At 47.9% G+C, this 24,354-nt stretch overlaps 1 long non-coding RNA gene across 1 annotated transcript in view; it reads right to left on the bottom strand.

Moving 5' to 3' along the window:
- The window catches only part of LOC112546146 (uncharacterized), a 38,461-nt gene extending 29,503 nt beyond the window's left edge, over window positions 1–8,958 (bottom strand). The window contains exon 1 of the long non-coding RNA XR_003089776.3: window positions 8,807–8,958. This is a non-coding gene — a long non-coding RNA (uncharacterized LOC112546146). The remainder of the gene's footprint in view (window positions 1–8,806) is intronic.
- Window positions 8,959–24,354: the final 15,396 nt, after the last annotated feature.

The raw sequence follows: 24,354 nt of genomic DNA, 5'->3' as shown, positions 1-24,354 counted from the left end.
AGTTGAAGTAGAGTTTGCCCCACCACTGTGCACAGACCTGACAGGGTGCAGGCCTCTAGGGCTGCATGGTATTTCCCATACGTTTCATACACACCTTATCATTGACATGGGGGAGGGGGGGTTCTGCCATTTGCTTGAGTGCTACACTGGCATCATGAACGTGTTCTAAATCCCATACGTGGAACAGTGAGCACCAAGCACTGTGCTCTCTACTAAGACTTACACCATGATATCTGATCTATGCCTTCTATGGCAAGAATGCTCCTTTGCTCTAGACCTGACTGCCAGGGGCTTCTTTAATCAGGTAGAAAGTCTAAAGGTAAAGCCATGTCAGGGGCCAGGGGATGGAGACTGATGGATAGTATTAAGATGTAGCAAATGGGAATCTACGTGTAGAGCTTACAGAGCTCTGTTTTGGTTGTCTGAGAGACATGGGCCTGGAAAACCATTCCCACTCCTGGGAGGGAGTGTTATTTAGTGGTTCAAGGAATAAAACAAAAAGGATCTGGCTCCTTAATGCTACCACTGTTCCCTGCAATTTGGGCCAAGCACCTTAGCTTCTCTGGATATGTCTACACTGTACATGCTAAGCCCCCGTTTGTGCCACATTCTCCTTTTGTCCACATACAGATCAATCTGACTCAGGCTAGCCAGCATTCAGGAACAAGGTCCTCGGATCCTGTTGGAGCGGAATCACAGCAGAACTCAGGCTCTGAGCACCCACCATATTCCCAGCCCTGTCATTGTGCAGTGTGGATGGAGGACACCGCAGAAGGGCTGTGTAGTGCAGAGTGGAGGCATTAGCTTGGCTGTGAGAGCCAGGTCCAGTAATTGCAAATCCAGGCTGACGGTGCAGTGTGGATGCTTAGGCACTGATGTGGAAAGTTCGCAAGCCTGTCCCACAGTGTTGAGTGAGTGTAGTCACGCCCTCCTGTGCCTCAAAGCAGGTACCTGTAAAACCGGGATAATAAAATCCTTCTCTCCCTGCCAGGGAGGTTGTGAAACTCCATTAATCTGTGTAACATGCTTTCAGTTATTCAGGTGAAAGGGCACAAGACAGGGCCAGGGAGTTATAATTGTAACAGCATAAACCTCCAACAGCATCTTCTTGCACAGAACATCTGCACCCCCGTCCTCCTTCCATTGTTCTGCGACTGCTTCTCCCTTTCTTTCCCTCCCTGCCACGCTTTCCTCCCCCAAACACCTGCCAGTAAGCAGCCCTCACTGAAGATCCAGGTTCAAAGGGCTCTCCCTGCCTCCCCGGCAGTACCTTGCGCAGTCCCGGCCGGCTGCCGGAAAGAGCAGCATGTTAATTGGCGAGGTATTTCCAGTAAGTGCCCTGTTTCATTATGCAGCCCTCTCTTCTGTCTCCAGGAGCAGGGCCTCTGTGTGTAACCTCTTTGTTCCTGGATAAGATCAATGGACAGTGGAGCAAGAATTGCCGCCTAACCTTTTCTGTGGAACAAAAGGTGAAAGCAAGAGTGGGAGGAGGGAGGCTCACGGCTGCTAGGGAAGCTGGAAAGTTTTGTCTTCGTTAGATCCAGACAGCCCAGGAATGTATGCCTAGTGCAGCTCTTTTGCTAGCAGCTCTGCTCTTTACCTCGATAGAGGTGACCCTACTGGCTCAAGTCAGCATGGGGAACTCACTGTCATAGGAGAGTGTCTCCATTAGCGGAGGTTCCCATCAAGTCACCAGATTCTCAAATTATCCAGCATATTAGCACAGCTGGGACTCAAAGTGGGAATCCTCAAGGACTCAGTCAGCAGAGCTACAAACTGAGATAAAATACAGTCTCCCCTTAGGATGACCAGATAGCAAGTATGAAAGATCAGGTCAGGAAGGTAATAGAACCCATAAGAACATAAGAACGGCCATACTGGGTCAGACTAGCAGTCCATCTAGCCCATATGCTGACAGAGGCCAATACCAGATGCCCCAGAGGGAGGGAACACAACAGGTAATCCTCACGTGATCCCTTCCCTGTCACTCATTTCCAGACAAACAGAGGCTAGGGATACCATTCCTACTCATTCTGGCTAACTCATAGACCTAACCTCTATGAATCTATCTAGCTCTTTTTTGAACCCTGTTAAAGTCCTAGCCTTCACCACATCTTCTGGCAAGGAGTTCCACAGGTTGACTGTGCACTGAGTGAAAAAACCTTCCTTTTGTTTGTTTTAAACCTGCTGCCTATTAATTTCATTTGGTGATCCCTAGTTCTTATGTTGTGAGAATAAGTAAATAACTTTTCCTTATTCACTTTTTTCATATAAGGAAAAGCTCCAACTACCTGTATTGTCCCTATAAAAACTAAGAGGACATCTGCTTGCCCTACCTCTCAGAGGCTGAGATGGGAGGAGTCATGAATGGGCAGATTCTCTTGGGTCTCCTCCTCCTGGCCAAGCTGACGTGCTCTCATTCAGGAGTGTCCACCTCCTGGCCAACTTGATTGGAACTATATTGAGATGGTTTAAGCCAGGAGTTCTCTCTTTTGGCTGAGCCAGCGGGAGTGGCACAGAGCTGCTGTGGGCTGGAAGTCTTTTTCAGAGGCACTGCATCCCCAAACAACAAAGCAGCTGCACATGGAAACTTGCAGGTGTGTGTGAATATCTCGGGACAGGAGAGGAAAAGGCAGCATGTGATTATTACAAAATGAAGCCTTAAAAGTAAAAGGTTCCCCATCTTAGGCTATGACTGAACTGGATTTTGAAACTCAGACCCTCTTCAAAATGGGGATGTGTTCCTGACTTGGGACAAAACCGAGAAGTGCTTTCAGGAATGGTTCACTCCCTGACAGAATTATATAGGAAGGGGAGGCCATTATGCCATGACTCAGTGTGGAAACAAATCTCAAAACAGGGAAATGACAGCAGAGACTGAGCCAAGCCTGTTCCACTCTTGTTTCACCTCCAGATTTTTTCTCCTCTCTTGCCTTCCCCCCATTTTTAGGAGCTCTTTGCAAAGGAGATCAAGGTCACTGTCACCCCATTTTATAGATGGGGAAACTGGAGCACAGAGCAGTGAAATGACTTGTCCAAGGCCACCCAGCAACTCAGTGATGGACCTGGAAATAGAACCTAGATATTTATCTTCTGTAGTCACTAATCAGGACAATACAATCACTCACACCCAAGCAGGTCTGCTTTTCTAGCCATCCACAGAATGAGTGTGTGTCTAACATATTATGCACTCCCCCTCTCTGATAACACAAAGCTGTCTTTTAGGCACCTCAGATTCACAATAATTCCCTTACAAACACACAATTCCTGTGCTCACCTGCATGCACACAGAAGTGCCCATATATGTACAGACACAAAGGCCCAGCCTACTCTTGAAGCATACTTCTAGGGTTCATTGCCTACACAACCTTTGCAAATGTCTCTCTTTGATCCACAATAATTACTCTGTGCAAATGATTTTATGATGTAATTAATCAAACAAGAGGAATGGGAAAAGCTGAGTGGAACTCTTGACTCTCTCATCTCAAGTCCTTCTGTCATGGTCTGTGAGCATCTCCCCCATCTCTCTATGCTGGGAAATATCCTGTGGGTCAGCTAGGAAGTTGAGCAACACCAGTTATTCAAGAGATTGTCATTCCCCACAGCACGTCCTACACATAACTCTTTTACCAGAAAAGATTCCCTCCCTTTATTGCACAGATTAAAAAGAGAAAGTTCTTCTGCCTGCGTATCATGTCATGAGATGCAACTCCCCTTTTTCCAGCTCAGTGAGCTTTCCATCTTGGTAATGGCAGACAAGGAAGCTGTCAGGCCAATTTAGAACACCACCATGTTCTCTCTCCAACCCTCTTTGGTGCCCATTTCCTCTGAGGATATGTTTGAAGATGATGAATCTGTTGACAGCCCCCTTGCACATGGCTATGTTAAGTACAGATTCTTCATAGCTGAGTCATGCAGCTACCTCAGGAGGGGTTATGTGCAAATGCCCCATCTACATCCTTACTAAGAATTACTGCTTGGTCCTGTAAACCCTGGGTGCTCCTTTCTGAGTCTAAATGCAGTACCAGGAGGGATAACACAAATACAATGAAGGAAAAGAAGATGAGAAAGCAGAAGGATGAGCTGTGTGTGAACAGAGTTGTATCATCTACATGTGATACAACAGAGAGGAGTGTGGCATAAATACCCAGATGAAGAGAGGGAGGGATTGATAAATAGGGTTGGCGTAGGGAGGGGGAGGAAATGGGAGGGCAGAGAATGTGAACGTGCCGCAGAGAGACTGAGAAGGGGACCGAGACACAAGGAGGATTAAGGGATGCGGTTGGTTTGGGGCTGGATAAGGTGGCATCAGGTCATGTTGTCAGAGTGGAGGTTAAAACTGCAGTGATGTATGCGGAGTGGGGCCAGGACAGGAGCCATTTCCCCACAAGAGCAGTAACACCATTATTAATAATTTGGATGCGAACTGTTGAATGTCCTGTCAGTGCTGCAGAACTGGGCAGGGATTAGCACAAATTGCTGGTCATTTATGTTTGAAGACTATTTAACAGTGCGACAGCAGGCAATGGTGGGGGGAGGGGAAGAGGGAGGGATGAGAAGGGGAGTTAGCCTGAAAATACTGGGGATGCTCTGGTTGGGAGAGAATCTGGAGCAATAGCCCCCCTCCCATGGAAGGGCAATGACAGGGCCCAATCTCTCCTTGATCCTCCTCTTCCCCGCCTCTTGCAAGCTGGTACCCATCACTCTAAGCCAGTTCTGCCTCTCCCCTGGTGCACCCTCTGTCTCTCTCGCATGCACACAAGAAAGGGCCTGAGGCCCAGGGTAGCAGGTAGGGGGAGGAGGTTTGACTTCAGCATATGGAACCTCCTGCCTGTCCCTGCAGGGGCAATTAACTGGAAGTAGGTCCCATTACACCAAGGTCCCCCAGTCTGCTGCCTCTCCTTCCACAAGGCAGAGCACAGCAGTGTTCCTAATGCATTAGCACTGAGCTCTGGGCAAGGACTCTCTGAGGATAGATGTGGGACAGATTGTTCTGCACGGAGGGGAATGGCTTCTCATTCGGAAAGTCATTGTTTGTGCAAAAGCATGTGTGGGGCAGCTAGGAATCAAGCATGGATGATGAAGACTCAGACCCAAGTGGAATTGGCCATGGATGGCAGTGTTTTGGTCAAGGATGGCATCACACACTACAGATGGCACCTTCCCCTGCTCATCACCCTGTTAGCTGAAAATCAGAAATGGAAATGAAAACATGCTTGCAAATGTTAGTGCTGCTAGATCTATGTGGGCGGATTAGCAAAGCCATTCGGCTGCTCAGTGCTGTTTGTGTGCCATGCCCATGCCGCATGGAGTACAGCACAGTCCAGTGGCTCCACTAATCTACCAGCCAAACCCCTTTATAAGTAAATCAATCTCTGCCATGTGGATCCATAGGAGGGCCAGTTGCTCTTGATCCGTTCACTCAGAGCCACACTTGAATGAGTAACAAATGTCAGGTTCCCAAGGTCCATTGCTCGCTAGGGGGAACAAGGGCAGGGCTAGGAGCAGATTAGAGGCTGCTTTCAGACAGTGTAATGAGCAAGAAGTTAATCTCAAATAGAGACACTTGGAGCTCCCCACATCTGCCAGGAGGAATTGCTGGTGGATGGGATGTTCGCTCACTTCCACCCCCAAGCTGGTTTGTGTAGAGAGCAACCTCTGGAAATGCTTTTTAGGTGTACTGTTTTCTCTTTACAGTGTGGATGCTTTATCCAATTGTATTTGAAATACAAGTTCCATAATAACAACCATAATTAACTAATCATATTTAACCAGAGCTTTTTCTTCTTACTGCCTTTATTAAAATAATTGACCTCAAATATACAGAGGATCCTGATGGCCTTTGTCCATTCCAAAGTGAACTGTTCTATCACAGGAATGTTTTCTATGTTTCCTAGAGTTTTGGTGGCTTGACCATTCCCATCATAAGACACTAGAAGATTTACCCCGTGTTGTGCAGGTCCTTAACTCAATTAATTTTTGTTTTTTGAAAAATGTATTGCTCTGGAGTGGGCTAGGAATAAGTCTGCAAGGTGTCCCTGGGGAGAGAGGACAACCCCAGCCCTCTCACTGCAGAAGCTTGGGACCAAGTGAGAATCACTTCTCCATGGCTGCTGCAGCTCCAGTGGGCACAGCTCGGGGAGGACTTGGGGCAGGTCTGGATTTGTCTGTCCCTTGTGCTCCCTAGCCAGAGTGAGGAATGCAACAAACTGTGCACTTTCCCCTCACTTCGGGTGTGTCTAGACTACATGCCTCCTTCGACGGAGGCATGTAGATTAGCCAGATCGGAAGAGGGAAATGAAGCCGCGATTAAAATAATCGCGGCTTCATTTAAATTTAAATGGCTGCCCCGATCTGCCGATCAGCTGTTTGTCGGCAGATCGGGAGAGTCTGGACGCGATGCCCCGACAAAGAAGCCTTTCTTCATCGACACAGGTAAACCTGGTTTCACGAGGCTTACCTGTGTCGATGAAGAAAGGCTTCTTTGTCGGGGCATCGCGTCCAGACTCTCCCGATCTGCCGACAAACAGCTGATCGGCAGATCGGGGCAGCCATTTAAATTTAAATGAAGCCGCGATTATTTTAATCGCGGCTTCATTTCCCTCTTCCGTTCTGGCTAATCTACATGCCTCCGTCGAAGGAGGCGTGTAGTCTAGACACACCCTTCCTGATGAAGGGAAATAGACAAAAATGTTCCCATACGAATTGTGGGGGAAAGCTCCAGCCCCCTAAAGGGTGCCCGGGAAGTGAGAGACTCAGAGCTGGGGCAGTCCCAGGTGGGGAGGGGACACCCCTCCTTCCCCTCCCCCCGCCCCCTCCCGCTGCTCCAGCCAGCTCCTTTTACCTGCCTGGTAATTCTGTCTCTTTTATGTATGGTTTTATGAGAAGCAATCCTGTTCCAGGCACATCCCTTTTTCCTGGCACAATCAAACCCTTGCCTTGCTTGAAATTATGGTAAGAGGAAGCTATATTCCAAAATTGATGGTCCTAGCTCTTAACGATTAGGAGGAGTTCCTGAACAAACAGACAGACAAACTCTCTCAAATCTATAGTAGATTGTTTCAAGTTATTTATGATATTAACTGTTTGGGCTGAAAGTTTCCAGGCTGGGTATCTGACTTAGATTGATTTAGTTTTAAAAACTTTCATCCATTTAGCAGCTAATAACTCCAGCAATTCTGTCTGCACAGAGTATTCTCCCCTCATAACACTGATGTGCTGACTGCATATGCATCATCCCCACACAACAAATGAACATGTTCCAAGCCACGTTGCAGGTCTTTCCCAGTAATGGGTCGTCCTGTCTGCCACCAGCTGCTAGGGTGTTAGGAACACTAACACAGAGCAGAAAAACGGTGTCTCCTGAGAGTTGGCTAGAAACAGAGTGGGGAAGGGGGCAGGAATAGGATGGGTAGCAGCAGAAATAAATCTGATCATGTAATTAAAGACTGTGTGATAATTAAGGTTATGAGTCTTTCACAGAGATCATGGAAGTCACAGATTCTGTAACCTTCCATGACCTCCAGAGCCTGTGCAGTGGCCAGTGTGGCTGGCTGGGGGGCCACCTGAGCAGCTTGGTTGCACCTGAACTGGCTGCATGGGCCACTTCCTCCCAGCTGCAGCAGGGGTCTACAGCCATCCTGCCCCAGAGCACTAGCTACACCCTTGGCCTGTCCCTTGCCCCCCAGCACCCAAGGTCTAGTTCAGGGTATATCATACAAGTAAAGAACAGATCACGGGCCATGAATTTTTGTTTATTACCCATGAACTGTCCTTGACTTATTACAATACTCATGACCAAAATGTAGCCTTAATTGTAATACATATGCACAAAGGGGCCAAAACAAGATTGCAAGCAGGGCTGGCCTTACCATGAGGTGAACTGAGGCGGCCGCCTCAGGTGCCAGACTGGGGTGGGGTGGGGCGCCACTAGGACCCACAGTGTAGAAAATTGTGTCTGCTGCTGGTGCATATGTATTCGCTCTGTTCTAGAGAGGGGGCATCATTTGAGCTCCCCGCCTCAGGTGCCAAAATGTTGTGGACCGGCCATGATTTCAAGGCAATCTTAATTCCATAGTTTCCCAGCTTTCATGGGCTTGACTTTTAAACATTTACTGTAGTTTCTGGGTCTGTAATATAAATTGCTCCATTTACCATACGCCTTGTCTGCACTGGGACTTTGCCCTGAATGTAGCAACCAATGGACAGTCTCAGCACAAAGTTTAGCTTTGCTTGTCAACAAGTGGGGTTTGCACCAGGGCAATTATAATTGCTGTATTGTGGCAAAATCCCAGTGCAGATAAGCCCCATGCATCTTACACATGCCAAATTTTCAATTATGGGTGCTTAAAATTAATCACCTAAGTCCCTGTGTAGGTACCTAAATGCTGGAGCTTCAGTACCTCTGGAAATTAGGCCATGTAATTGGATGTCCAAAGGAGGATACAAAGGTGGGAATTCCAAAAGCACCTCAAGGCTTTACCACATGACAACTTAGTCACAGCAAATGCATGGTGTGAACATATAGTGCAGCGTAGATCTACCTCCTGACTAGCTGTGCACAAGGCCTCAGTGATTTAGGACAAGCCCTCAGTAATTTAAGAGCCTAAGTCCCAAGTCACTTATGCAGTTTTGAAAATGACACTACCTATTCCAGCATCAAATGTTTTGGCCTATGCAGCTAAAAGAGGCTTCCATTTTCCTCTCTGTGAGGAAAGAAGTTGCATATTACATAAACCAATTAATTTCACAAGCCACCAATGATCTTTTTACAATGGAGAAACTCAGGTGCAGATGGGTAACTTACCCCTGATCATGCAACAAATCTGACTGTCAAAAATGAAAGCTCAAAGTTGTGACTCCCAGTCCCCCTGTTTAATTGCTTGATAATTCTTCCTTTGTAGAATTGGAAGTTGATTCCCACTCCCTGCTCCAACCACAAGGTACACTTCCTGTGAAAGACTGGCAAGAAGATTCTAGTCATCTGATTTGCTAATGTACATGGGCATTGTGCTCTGCACAGATATAATCTTACTAAAAGAAAAAGTCCATGTGCTCATTATTCTTTGTTGTTCATTTCCATCTTATAACTACAGTAGTAACTACCTCAATTTGCAACATTTCACAGGGCAAAGGACTGACTGTCCCTTAGGTTCACTTGAGGACATCAACTACTCCCAGTCAGTCATTAACCCCCAGCAATTATTACCTAAGTAATGGTGCTTCCATCTTGTCTTTCAGCCTCAAAATTCCTTACACTATCCCTTGGAAGCAAATAATAATCACTCACTATGCTCTGCCTCATGCATGTGTGTGCATGCGCGCGCGTTCGTGTCTCTCTCTCTCTCTCTCTCTCTCTCTCTCTCTGTCTCTCTCTCTCGGAACCTTAGTATCATACTTCCAGCCATTCTTCAGAAGTGTTAAATCAGTCTCACTGGTGTCCATTAAGCTTTTAAGTGAGTTGTCTGCAGACCAGATACAATGTGGGGGCAGAGAAAGCAGGGAGAGAGAACAACAATTTAGAGCAACATGAAGATGCTGCCTCTGGAGCAGGTAATGAATAAGAATGAACCCATTGAAACACCAGGCTGCTTCCAGAGCTCTGCTCTGGCTCATGCTCCGGAACCCACTTTAATTTTATGCTGTAGTTACCTGTCCCATCCTCAAATAAAACAAAGATTTAGAAGGGAATATTCAATTAAACAGGCTGCTTGGTTCTCTAAGTTTCTTGCTCTCTTACTCTCATTCTCCTCACACACAGAAGATCTTAGCAATACAGTTAAATGTTTGCATGGAAATCTGGCTACAGGAATGGGTCCCCATTAGGGATGAATCTACAGGGTGCTAGACATAGTCGGATGAGGTGTGTGCTCACTTTCTGATATAATCATGTTTTTTGTTGTAACTGGGGGTATGTCTACACTACAGAGTTTTTTTGGAAAAATGACCGTTTTTCCAAAAAAACCTCACTTACGTCCACACTGCAATAGAGTTCTTTCGGAAAAACCCTCTGAAACAGAGGGGTTTTTCCAACATTGGTAAACCTCTTCCTATGAGGAAGAAGGCCTTCCCTGAAAGAGCTCTTGAGGAAAAAGGCATGTGTGGATGGGGAGGAGGGAGTTCTTTCGATAGAAAAGGAAAGAGGAAAAAGCACAGGTGCTCTGGTGGCCGTTCTGCCCATAGTAATCACAGCTTACATGCGAGATAGCGTCCATTGAGAGTGGTCACTATCTGTCGAAAAAGCAGATCGCTTTTTCAATGCATTTCATCAGTGTGGATGCTCTCTTTTGGAAGAAGTTTTTTCAGAAGATCCCTTCTGGAAAAGCTTCTTCCAAAAGATGCCTGCAGTCTAGACATAGCCTGAGTTACCCTCTTACAGTCACATACCCTGTGTTAGCCCTCCCTCCATGGGTCTCACCTTCAGGCAAAGGAAGGATAGCGAAGCAAGGGCGATTAATGTAAGTGATAAAGAAGAGAAAGTAGTACTCATGAGTCCCTGGGACTTGGACTGGTATTTGTATGACCAAGGACAGAGGTACTAAATGGCAGTGTAAGGAGGTCTACATCTTGGAGATGTCAGAGTGAAGCACGGGAGGATAATGATTGATACTTCAATACTATCCTATCATGTGGATTAGAAAATTCTGATACAGAGAGAGATGGATAAAAAAAGAGAAAGATGATGGATTGATGGTATGAAAGATTTCCAGCCAATAAGGGTAGATGTTATTCCAAGGCTGGGAATGGGATCCTTGAAGAACTGCAAGGTAAGAGCCAATTACTGTGGTTTTTCTTCCTCCTTGGATTCTCTTTTAGACTCCTTTTCTCCCTTCCCACGTATCCTACCCTGGCATTAAAGCTTCCTTGGGCCAAAGATGTGATTCCCTTGGACATCATTTAACTTTGCTGAGTTCTAACTACTCTGGGAGAGACATACATCATTCTTCTTCCTTCCAGATGGATATCTCCCAGCCTGCAATGCATACAATGGTCCCGACTGGCCTAGACCTCGCAAATCTATATTCAGTACAAGAGTCATACATTTGTTTCAGGACACATGATGTCACAATGTCCTGCCTTTATGCTGTGATGCCATTTGTGATGTTGCGATGACATCACATGAAGGTGCAGGTGGAATGACATGGTTGTTTCACCACCTAGGTTAATACCAATAGGTGGTGACATGCAGAGTAAGGGTTGCAGAGTGTGAGTCTTAGCTGGCTTGGCTGCCAAGATTTCCGGGGGGGGGGGGGGGGCAATTCTCACCCAGTTCCTTTGGGTGCTCTAGCTGGAAAGGACTGGGCATCATTTAATTGTGCAGTAATAGACCTCACTGGGTACATTTCTCAGGCTATCAACGTTTACAATGACTTTTGAGGACCAATTTCCTCCCCCCAATACCCATTCTTCTGCTCCTGAATTAGGTACTACAAACTAATTCAGTGCCAAAATGACACTGTGCTCCCAGCTATATGCATCCTGCAGAGCGTTTCCTCCCTATGTTGCCAGTTCAGGGAGGGTTAACGTTTCGGTTTCCCTTAGAGGCTATGCTCCAGTTGACAGTATCATCAGCGTGTGACAGTTAATGGGGGATCAGGTGCATGAGGCAGCCTGCATTACCCTGGAGAGAAATGAGTTGCATCCGGAAGAGCCAGACCTGGGATACGTGCCATAATTGTGGAAGGCCTGATGATGGCTTCCCGACCCATCTCCTCTTAATAAACCATTAGCTGCCTCTCCAGTGAAGAATCTTCTCTCCTCCTTTTGCATTAACTTTTCTTTCCCTTCTCTCACTTGTTTTTTTTTCTCTTGCTCTGTTTACCTTTTGTAGCTGCATACTCTTCATTCATTCCTGTCAGACTTTCTTCTCTTCCACTCTCTTGCTTTGACCCTCCCCAGAGACTCTGGTTCTCCACAGCCTTGGGAAGTGTGTGTGTCTTTTGGCTAATTACATTTATTGAAGGAGGAGGAATAGTGATAAGCAAATGACACCCCTCCCATCTCGCCAGCACCAGCTTCCCCCTCTCCTCTTTTCCCCCCTCCAGCCCTTTTTACATGTTGGGAGATTTTTTCAATATATATTCAAATCACTGCCGTTACCAGGGAGCTTAAGGCTGCTGTCCACTGTTCATACAGCACTCATACCCGCCTTGCTTCCAGCCATCAATTGGGACGTGAGTACCAAGCGGAAGGGATTCTCTGCAGGATCCCTTTGATCTCTTCAGTGCCAAACATAGGCTGGAATAGACTGTACCAGATGTGCCCATCTGAATGGAAGATGCATATTGATGAGCATCACTTGCCAATACTCGTTCGGGCTGGAGCAGAGAGTTACACTAGCAAAGGTGGCCTGTCGCTCTGCGATTAATGCACTGACCCCCCCCAAGCGTAAAATCCAAGTTTGCTTCCCAGCACAGGTAACTCGTTCTGCCAGTGTAGAGGGATGGGAAGTGGCTGTTGTTGCCGTCTGGCTCACAGAGAAGACAGAAATAACTCAAATGCCCTCTGTGCTTTCAGTCTAAGAGAAGGCCTTTCTATTGACATGTAACCAAAGTCAGCTGGAAACTTCTGTGTGACCCCAGTTCAGAGATTTGCCTGGCTCTGTGCTCTCAGGGGGTATGTCTAGACTACAGGCTTTCTGTCAACAAAGCCTCTGTTGACAAAGAGCATCTAGACTGCATTACGCGGATCGAAAAATTGATCCGCTTTGTGGACAAAGAGCGTCCAGACTGGCGGACGCTTTGTCGACAAAAGAAGGCACCCGGAAGTGCTTCTGGCACGTCACAGGGGCAGCCTTGAAGTCCAGATGCTGCTGCATGCTCTTTGCAGAGACGCGTTCTTAAAGGGATCCTCCTGGACAGCCATTGCTTTGCTCCTGTTTCTGGCTTGCCTACCTCCTAGAGGAAAAGCAAAGCTGCTGCAGTTTTTGCTCTGGTTGCTCTGCTTCTTCGGACACCACAGCAGTTTATTTTCAGGTTTGGTTTTGTGCTTTGCACTGTGTTTTTGGCCATAGAGCCTGAGCTGCCCCTGGGCAGGCAATGGCCCCACACGGTGATGATGGAAGTTCTGCTGCATCTTCATGAGAGCATCATGACGTTAGCAGCAGAGCTGGATTCAGAGCCCAGCTTTGAGCCCCTCACTCAGGCTGCAGCCCTTCTGCCCTTGCCCCCGAACTTATTCCCGGAGAGGCAAGTTTGGAGGCTGGACACAAGTTCTGACTGGTGGGACCGGCTTGTTATGCAGCAGTGGGACGATGACCAGTGGCTCTGAAACGTCCGGATGCGGAAGTCCACCTTCCAGGAGCTCTGTGCCTGGCTCGCCCCTGCCCTGCAATGCCAGGACACCCGCTTGTGGGCCACTATCCCTCTGTAGAAGTGCATTGCCAGGGCTCAACAAATCGCTGTTTCTGCTCGCCCATGGCGAGTAGATTTCAGCTGGTAGCTCTGTTCGCCCCGTTCATCGGTGCTGTGCACATGCGCAGTGCTGGTCTGGCGCATGCGCGGTGCGGGGCTAGCGAGTAGATCTCACTGCAGTTTGTCGAGCCCTGTGCATTGCTATTGCTCTGTGGAAACTGGTCATTCCCAACAGCTACCGCTCTGTAGGAATCAGTTTGGTGTGGGAAGGTCTACTGTCAGGGCTGTCTTGATGGAGGTAAGTCAGGGTATGTCTACACTACCCTCCTAGTTCAAACTAGCGGGGTAATGTAGGCATACCGCACTTGCAAATGAAGCCCGGGATTTGAATTTCCCGGGCTTCATTTGCATAAGCGGGGAGCCGCCATTTTTAAAACCCCGCTGGTTCAAACCCCGTGCAGCGCGGCTACATGGGGCACGAACTAGGTAGTTCGAACTAGGAAGCCTAGTTCGAACTACCTAGTTCATGCCCCGTGTAGCCACGCTGCACGGGGTTCGAACCAGCAGGGTTTTAAAATGGCGGCGCCCCGCTTATGCTTCATTTGCAAGTGCGGTATGCCTACATTACCCCGCTAGTTCGAACTAGCGGGGTAGTGTAGACATACCCTCAGTCTCCGGGGACAGTCCATGGAGGCAGGGGCAGGAGGATAAGGGGAACAGTCAGGACCGGGCACAGGGAATGGGAGATGGGGTGGGAGTGTTAAAAGCCTGCCTGGCCTCACGCTGTGGTGATGCGGGGGGCACAGCGGGGTTGCCTGAGGAGGGGCTCTCAGGCTCTGGGAGGGGAGAGGTGGGGGAGCACCTCTCATCAGCTCACGCAACTCCTCTAATGTCCTGTTATGTGTTTGTATTTGTCCCTTTCTGCAAGTGGTGATGGCCATCAACTCAGAGGTGCTTCACAGGACTGTCCGCCTCGGAGACCTGCATACCATCTTGGCCGGATTTGCGGTGCTGGGTTTTCCTAACTGCGATGGAGCACTCGACGGGACTCACATCCCGATCTGCGCACCACCCCATTGAGCAGCACAGTATATTAATACAAAGGGCTACTTTTCCATGATGCTGCAGGCCCTGGTCGATGATTGGGGACAATTCACAGACATTGTGTCGGGTGGTCAGGCCGGGAAAATGATGCCTGCATATTCCAGAACTCACACCTGTACCACAGGCTGCAGGCTGGGGCATTCTTTCCAGAGAGGATCTATGCAGTCCGGGATGCGCAGATGCCTACGTGCATCGTGGCCAACATGGCGTACCCCCTTATGCCCTGGCTCATGAAGCCCTACACCGGCCACCTGGATGCAAGCAGGGAACTGTTTAACTCCTGCCTGAATTGGGCTCGCTTCCAGGTGGAGTGCGCCTTTGGACATCTGAAGGGCAGATTTAGATGCCTGCTCACTCGGCTGGACATCGGAGAACACAACATCTCTGATGTGGTTGCAGCATGCCGTGTGCTGCACAACCTAGTGTAGAGGAAAGGGGAGGTCTTTCTTCCTGTGTGGGGGACACGGGCTGATGTGGAGGGGAGGCACTTTGAGCAGCCCCAGACAGCTGCCCTATGGCAAGCCCACCAGTTGGTCTTGCGCATTCGAGAAGCCCTGAGGGAGCAATTCTCCCAAGGAGACCAATGATTTTCCCCAGGCCCTTCCAAAGGTGGGATTGCCCCATGTCCCTTCCTCCTCAAAACCCCTCCCCACATTCACACATTGTACTCATTCATCACACACTGAGAACAGAGACAGGTGTTGATGAGGAAATGTTTACAGTTTATTTCACTGTTGATATTTTGAAAAACTAAAATACTCTTGTTCAGAAAAATAAAGTGTTTGTAAACAAAGTAAAGTGCTGTGACTCTCACAGGTGGGAAGGGGGAATGTCAACCTGGAAGGGGGAGGGAGGCTCAGGGCTGAGGGTGCTGCCTTGATTAAGAGCCCCTGGCACTTTGGTTGCAGAGGCCTTCTTGCACACGGCCGCACATGCGGGCTGGGACAGTAGGGGGTTGGGCTGAGATGGGGCTGTACCTGGGTCTGGGTTGGCAGGGGCTGAGGGGGGGGACAGGGGCTGATGGCGGCAGGCTGAGCAGGACCAGGCATAGGACCAGGGAAGGCCATGGCCTCCCGGATAGCAGCGCAAATCTCAGTGCACTGCTGGGCAAATTCCTCCAGCAAGTGCCTGCACCACTCTGCCTCTATCCTCCAGTTCATTGCGTCCTGCATCCCTTGCAGAACTGAGATGTGCTGGTGCACCAGGTCCAAATACGTGCACCAATGCAAACGGATTTCCTGCAGCCGTCTGGGTGGTGGGGCTTGCTGCCAGAATGGTAATTCCTGGGTGCCTGTGCCTTTTAAAGATGGCTGCAGGCAGGAACAATAAAGTTGAAAACTGTGGCAGGAATGTCCACAGGGCTTCTTCCTGGAGGCCTTTATTGTTGACATAAATTCTTCCCTGCGTCCTCACTTACCTTTTGTTGACAGAACTCTGTCGTCAAAGGTGTTATTCCTCATAGAATGAGGTTTACTGCCGTCGACAAACCTGCCGAGTTCTGTCGACTTCCTGTCAACATAACGCGGCGGTAGTGTAAACGCAGGTACAGTTTTGTTGACAAAAGGCCACTTTTGTCGACAAAACCCCGTAGTCTAGACACACCCTATCTATCTAAGGGTATGTCTACACTACAGAGTTAGTTCGAACTAACTTAGTTCGAATTAGTTAATTCGAACTAAGCTAATTCGAACTAACGTGTCTAGAACTAAAAACTAGTTCGAATTAGCGTTTTGCTAATTCGAACTAGCATGTCCACATTGAGTGGACCCTGAACAGGGCTTAAGGATGGCCGGAAGCAGTGCCGGCAGGGCATCAGAGGAGGACTTAGAGCGTGGAGATGCTGTCTCAGGCTAGCCGAGGGCTGCGCTTAAAGGGACCTGACCCCCACCCCGGACAGACAGTTCTCAGGGGTGCCCCGCTTGCAAAGCAGTCCTGGCTTGGAGTGCCCGGAGTGCCCACACTGGGCACATCACACCACTCGGCCAACAGACCGGCTGCACTTGCCGCAGGCTGCCATCTGGGGAGAGGGGGCAATCGGGGGGCTGCAGGAGAGCTTCCACCCCCAGAAGCCTGCAGAGCCAGCCCAGTCCTCCCCATCGGGGGCTCGTACCCCATTCCTCCCACACCTCCTTCCACTTACCCTTCCCTAGCCCCCCTTCCTGATGTACAAAATAAAGATAATGTTTCTTCCAACATTGACTCTGTCTTTATTGAACAAAACTGGGGGAGACTGGGAAAAGGAGGTGGGAGAGGGGAAGAGAGAGGCTGGGAGAGGGGAGGGCAACTAACATGATCAGGGGTTGGGAACAGGTCCCATATGAAGAGAGGCTACAGAGACTGGGACTGTTCAGCTTAGAAAAGAGGAGATGGAGCGGGGACAGGATAGAGGTCTCTAAAAGCAGGGGTTGGGTGGAGAGGGTGCACACAGAAAAGTTCTTCATGAGTTCCCCTAAAGAAGGACTAGAGGACACCAAAGGAAAGGAATGGGTAGCAGGCTTCAACCTAGTAAGAGAAAGTTGTTCTTGACAAAGCAAATAGTTAACCTGTGGAACTCCTTGCTGCAGGAGGCTGTGAAGGCTACAACTAGAACAGAGTTTAAAGGGAAGTGAGATCAAGTCATGGAGGTTGGGTCCATGGAGTAGTCTTAGCCAGGGGGTAGGAGTGGTGTCCCTGCCCAAAGTTTGTGGAAGGCTGGAGAGGGATGGCACGAGACAAATGGCTTGGTCACTGTCTTCGGTCCATCCCCTCCAGGCTCCCTAGGGTTGGCCGCTGTCGGCAGACAGGCTACTGGGCTAGATGGACCTTTGGTCTGACCCAGTATGGCCATTGTAGGCTCAGGGTTGGGGGTCTCAGTGGACCCCTTTGATTTTCATGCACACCTGCTCCTGGGTGACCAGGCTGGCAGCTCTCCTGCCCTAGACGGCCACTTTCCTGTGCCTAGTGCGGAGATCATGGACGAGATCCACGATGTCCGCACTAGCCCAGGAAGGTGCCCGCCTCTTGCGGTCCCGGGCAAGCTCCCAGGAGCCGCCAGCCTGGTCCCGGGAAGAGGTGGTGGGCTGGGGGACATCGGGTGGGTGGCTCTGTGCCGTGCCAAGTGCAGGGTCTGCTGGCTGGGTGCTGGCAGGCTTGCACCTGGCACTGGCACCGTAGCCAGCCCGTGCCCCTTTAAGGGGTCCGGGGCCAGGAGGGGGGCAATAGAGTTTCCCTGGTGTTGGCCAGAGTGGCCACCAGGGAAACCTGAGGAGCGCTAGCCTCCCACTAGTTCGAATTAAGGGGCTACACACCCCTTAATTCGAACTAGTAAGTTCGAACTAGGCTTAATCCTCGTAAAATGAGGTTTTCCTAGTTCGAACTAAGCGCTCCGCTAGTTCGATTCAAATTCGAACTAGCGGAGCACTAGTGTAGCGGCTATGAATGTTAGTTCGAACTAACGTCTGTTAGTTCGGACTAACATCGTAGTGTAGACATACCCTAAGAAAGGGAGAAGGAGCTGCAGAATCCAAACTGGTTCCCCATGTCTCCTGAGAATGGACTCCACATGCAAGCCTTGGGAAAAGAACCGGAACTGTGCTCACCTGCCATGGTCAGTGGACCAGTTAGTAGGATGTGATTTGAGAACAGTGCAACGTAAATGGGGAAACATAATTTCTGCAAATTTGTTCATAATCAAAAATGAATTTGATCTGACTGTGGTGGTAAATCGTTCATGGTCACTTTCCATGGGTATTCAAGTGCACAAGCTAATCAAGACCCTGTAAACAGTGAATGGTAAATATGGCATTTTTTTCTTTTGTTACTACTATTATTATTTGGTATTTGTATCCTTCTGGTGTGGGAGTTGAACAGACGAAAGCACACTTCCTGGCTCAAAGTTTAGTCACTAAAGCCTTCCAGTCAGGGACATGCCTTATATAAACAGCTAAATAGCACATATTGTGAATATGTATAACAAATTGTGAATGAGCCAAAAATTATTCACTCAGGAAATTCCCAGACAATTTCACACAACAAAATGAGTGCATCCAAGAATTCCACAGTCTGTGCAGGGAAATTGGGAGGAAAAAGGAAAGAAAGGAATTTGCTGCAGAAATGATTTGCTCATCTCCATGGGAGAAAAATCAGTCACGAGGATGTCTTTTGCATGCCTGGAATGATTTCTGGGTGCTGCCCTGATGATTTCTGTATCCACTTGGAGTAAACTAATAAAGCAATGGTGTTTATTAGTGCTCATCAGCAGAGCTCAAGGGCTATAAAGAAGAGGTTGGTATCATTATCTCTATTTTATTGAAAGGGAAACCGAGGCACAAAAGTGAAAGTGACATGTCCAAGGTCACCAAGTAGGTCAATGACAGAGTTTGGCATAAAACCCACATTTCCAGAACTCTCTCCCCTCCACTATGCTGCCTCTAGTCTACTGCAGTGTTTCTGATGAACACTAAACTGGAGACAAAAGGTAAAGTCAGCCTAACTGGGTTGGGGCCCTTCCATCAAGCAGGAAAAAACAATGACACAAAATCCCTTGGCTAAGCTCTCCATCTAATTGCTAAAGAAGCTCATTCCCAAATCCAATAAAGTTGCAGGAGCATTTTACTGGCCCCTCTGGAGCAACTTTAAATAAACTGTTAGTGAGTTTTTATGATATTTGAGACTTTTAAACCATGTTGCTGGGACATTGCTCTGCAAACCCACTCCTCTCAGCAGCTTTTACTGGGCTTCCAAACATAAAAATCTACAGACAAGCTACAAAGGGATGGCATTTCTGCTGCCATTAAAATGCTGGGATTCTTTCCTTCCCATGGGCTCTCCCCCCATAAACAAAGAAGTCCTTTTCCTTTCCTGACATATGGGTAATAACAATTCAGGGTAAAAGAATTTTCATAAAAATGAGACACATTTGCACAAGAATAATCTCTACTCTGATGTCTTTTCACCTCTCATCTTCCCTCCTCATCTGTCTCAGGAAAAGCCAAACTCAGGGCAGCCCCTGGTGTTCAGAAGTTTTCTGTTTTTTATATAACATCCCAGCTCAGGTGATAAAGGCTTAGAGCTCAGAGAAGCCGCCAAGGTCACAGAATGAGTCGGGATCCGTTCTCACTGGAGCCCAGGATGACCCATATGGCTTGCAGCGCACATGATTTCCAAATGGACATAGCTGCAGAAATTCCTTAACTCTGCAGCTTGTCTCACTCTGGGGACTCTTATTGTACGAGCAGCTGCAAGACGCGGTTGAAATCTTATACTTGTCAAGATTTCTTTGCTCCTCTCCATTTTGGGCTGTGACCTGGCGTCTGTGACTATTTTAGCAACCTGTAAGCACTTTGAGACTACGGAAACACCATTTTAAATGGCATTACATTAGGAAGTTCCACTCCAGCTCCACCTTGTTTGGCCCTGTGACCTAAGTAGCTGATCTATAGCTCCCATCATCAGAATATCTCAGTACAGAGATGTCCAGCTGCCAGGCAGTGTACCATGAGTAACAGAAATCTTTAAATGAAGTTGCGATGAATTGAAATCAAATTTCAACCAGCTGCCTCCTAGGTGCTGGTATACATGGCAGAATGCATATGCTCATTCTCACAAAGCATCAGTCTGAGTGTAAAGGCTGCTGGGGTCTTCTTCATCCCCTTCCTACTCATAAAAATACAGCATCCTGAATGCCACTTTTAATCAGAATGCACATCCTTTTAGGACAGAGTGACCTAGGGCCCAAAATCTGAGGCACTATCTGAACCTCTTAGAACGGCAACGCTGGACTGGGAATCCTGTGGGGCATGGTGTTCTCAGAAGATTTCTGGATCTTCATGTTGGAGCAAATCTATTACTGGCCTGCCTTTCACTCAGCACTGCAACATTTCCTGATATCACCCGAAAGGAGCCAGTAAATGGAGAACAGGCAGCAGCAAACCTGAGCAATAAGAAGGCAGAAGGAACGTTTTCTCTTCTTTCCTGCATGTCAGCAGCAGTTTGAGGTTTGGAGGTTATTTGAGCATTGGGTGAAGAGACGGGTTGGTTCTGGCCTTATCTGAATTGGTTTCTCTCTCCTATTTCTGCTGCTTCAGTTCCCTGAAACATGCATCCCTTTGTAGCCTATTCCCATCTCCTTTCCCCTACTCTCTGAGAGGCAGTCCTCATTGGTTCCCACCTTCACCTCTCTAGCAACTCTTCCTTTGTTTTTGCCCCCTCATAACTTTAAATTTTTACAACATTTGTCATCCCTGACAGCTGTGATATATTAGCTACAAACTCCCATTGTGTTCTGCCATTGCACAACAATAGACACTCCTGTCTGTTTATACAGGTTTGAGTTTGTCCCTATAAATACAGTGTGGAGGAAACAGTAGACCATGTATTGCATGCTGACAGCTGAAAGATTAAGGGAATCCATTAACTAAACCAACTGCCTGGAAATCTTATGCAGAGCATACACCTGAAAACCATTATTGCTATCCTGTCATACTACTTTATCTCTTTATTTAGGACTAGAGGGTGTTTTTGGAGTGGGGTGGGGTTAATAATGTAAACTTGTTCTTGAGTAACAGAGAAGCCCTTGATTAAGTATCTAAGTATCCCTGCTGAAGAATTTATGAACTCTGAGCCAGCACTGTCCTTGCCAGAGCCTGTGGAGTACAAGGGCTGTGTGTGGAGGGGGCATTAGCCTGTCTCTAGATTTGCACTGTGAATGGCCTGGATCAGATTTCCTTGCAACAAACTGTTTGCATTGCTCTCACAAGACGATTTTGTCCCACTTAAATAGCTGGCTGCACTTAACCTTATTGCACCTGAATTCTCTCTGTTGATAGAGCATCCCCTAACCCCCTTCCCAGCGAGTCTCTTATAGGAGCAACCCAGACTCAAGTTTTCAAACTGCTGGCAGTTATATCAGGCCTTCCAGCTCTGCTAGTGAATTCTGACCCTGATGCTGTCAGATCTCTAGCCTGCTCACAAAAGCCAGCAGAACTCCTAACATTGCAGAGGCTCTGAATGTGTAGCACAGACTCTTGCAGTTCTTCCAACTGATTTACCATGTTTTCCCTCAACTTCCTTGACTCAAATAGGGCAGGGATAGGATAATCTAGCAAGAAAGACTCACATAGGGCTGCACAGACTCACCAACTAGCCAAAAGTCAGTCACAAGATTTGTAAACAAACCTCCCAAGACAATTGTTGCCCCCCAGGGCAGTGTTGTCGGAACCATTTATCTAGTAATTTTGAAGTTAGGAAGCACATTTATCTGGCCCTTATCACGGCAGTATCTCAGAGCCATGGTGACATCATAATGGATCTCTTAATTTTAAAGTGTTTAGGAGTTTGAACAAAGTCCATGCTCTTATTAATATGCACATCTGCATTCTGACCTAGCAGCCAAAAAAAGGGGGGGGGGGGGCTGGGGAGGGGAGGAGGAACACCTTCAGCCCAGTGATCAACACCATGAGTTTGAAGAAACACTTAAGTAAGGAACATTCAGGGCCTAGGCCCGAGTTCCTTTTCCCATCCTCCTTCCACTTGAATCTTCCTTCCTCTCCCCACACAGCTTTCGTGCTTCCCTCCTTGCCTTGTCTATGTTGGGTCCCCATTAGTAATAAAATATGGATTTATTTGATTGTATATACTTTAATGTTAAGGTTGTTAACATGGTTTTGGCTTAGACATGTTAATGATATGTTGTGTGGTGATGATTTTATATTTGAAATGTTCCTTGTCTTGTTTGTCTTTTCTGTATTGTGATGTTTCCAGTGAAAAGTAAAAATACCAACCAACTCAATGAAAAAAGTTCATATCTGCCTAAATTCGAAGTGTTCTACAAATCAGGCTTCTATTGCTGGAAGATATTGATTCTTAAGTACAAAGGTGAGGAGAGGAAGAACAAGAAATCCTGTCAGTTTTAAGTACAAATATCACCATTGGCAGCGTCCATATTCATGTTTTGATGTGATGCAAGAGTGATGAAGTCTCTGCCAAATGCAGAAGAAAGTTTCAATGTGTAGTATTGTCAGGGCAACACCTCGGATTCCTCAGCTAGCTCCGTCCCAGACAGATAGTAACCATGGCTCCTGCTTTCCTAATTTGGCTCAGGCCACTAGGACACTCAATAAATAAAATGCTTTAAAATGCCTAATATTGATTTGATAGCTTCTAGCTCAGTGTGTGATTCACATTCAGTGTGTCTCCTTTCTGAATCCATTGCTGTGATACTGGGGAGAGAGGAACTTGGAAAGATATTTTTAATAGGTAGTGCAGCTGCTGTAACGCAAACTCCCATTGCTCCACAGAGCCAGGATATTTTCATCTCTCTTTTCTTTCTTTCTTTTTTTAATAAATACCCACAGGGTCTGTCTAGCTTCTGAACTAATCACTTCACTTGTAAAATGTCAGTGTAACAAAAAAGGCTGTTTGTGAGCTGTGGGAGAGCCAAGAGCAATGGAGGGTCTGGAAGTGCTAAAGTGTGTGTGTTTGTCAGACTGCCTAGCCAGTGGCCTAGTTGTTAGTGTTGTGGGAGAAATTTCTCTCAGGCTTTCACTCCCTGGGCTTGGATTCTTCAGCGCTTAGTGATCTGCTCTGCTTTGTGCTGTAGCGTGGGATACCTGGGTGTACTTGTTAAAGCAGCTGGGGCCTATTGATTACTGTACTGCCCCGGGAGTGGGGAGAGAGGTTCTCCTCCTGACTTCTAAACCTCATAGAATTTGGAGCTGCTCCAGGGTCAGGGACTGTATACTGCATTATGGAGAAACCTCAGCACATGTGAGATTTGAATAGAGTGGCTAGCAAAAGCCTAACGTACAGAGAGAGAAAAGCTGAGATTTCCCTGATGGAGTATCACAGCCCTAATCTACACTAGGGAGTTATTTTGAAAGAACTCCCCTTATTTCGAAATAACAAGCAGAGCATCCTCACTTCCAAGCCCGTTATTTAGAAATAGTAACTCCTGCTTTCTATGAGCAACAACACTTATTTCAAAATTGTTGTTTCCAAATGGCATTAGTGTGGATGCACAGCTGCTGCTATTTCAAAATAATTGGCCACCAGAGGCTTTTCCTAGCTGCACTTGTGGCTACGCCAGCCACACACCTGACATCTCCAGTGCTCCCCTTTTCCTGCGGAACTTAAAAAACCAGGCTGAAGGAAAAGGGTGTGTAGCACGTGTGGACCTTTCACAGCCTTGTGCTGCACAGACCTGTCCCAGGAGCCATGTCTGACCTCCGTGCTTCCTCTGAGCCCCCCTCGCAGAACTCTTGGCTGCCCCAGCCAGGGAGGAAAAAGGGCACTGGCCTGAACTGGTGCTGAGATCCTGAACCTCACTGAGGTCTGGGGCAAGGAGACCAACCTCCAGGATCTCTACACCTGGGGGAGAAATGCTGGTATCTATGGCTGTATGGCCACCAGCCTAGCTGAGAGGCACATCGGGACCCCTGACCAGGTCTTAATGAAGATAAAGGAGCTCCGGCAGGCCTACAACAAGCCTACGGAGCAAAATGGATGCTCTGGGTTGGCTGCTCACACCTGCTGATATTATGAGCAGCTTGATGCCCTCCTGGGAGAGGGGGTTGGTCACCTTCCCCCCATCATTGTCAAGTCTGGCCAGGACACACCTGATGTCAGCCTCCATCAGGGTGGGGTAGAGGAGGAGGAGGAGCAGGCCAACAAGGTCACCATGCCCGTCAACCGGGAGTTGCTCCTAACCCTGGAGTCAGTCCCCCCTCCCACTATGGCTTCCAGGCCTCAGACAAACCCTGGGGAAGGCATTTCATGGGAGTTCTAGAACTTTCCCTACACACATGCAAGGGCAGGCGATGGGCTGTAAGGGGCTGCACTCTCCTCACTCAGCCTCTTTGGCCTGGGGGGTCACACAACATGGAGCCTCCCGAGCCATCCTCCCAACTCCGTGGGATCTGCT

Source organism: Pelodiscus sinensis, chromosome 13 (assembly GCF_052426305.1).
Source record: "Pelodiscus sinensis isolate ZL-2025 chromosome 13, ASM5242630v1, whole genome shotgun sequence".
NCBI lineage: Eukaryota > Metazoa > Chordata > Testudines > Trionychidae > Pelodiscus > Pelodiscus sinensis.
This window is presented reverse-complemented; position numbering and strand designations above follow the sequence as displayed.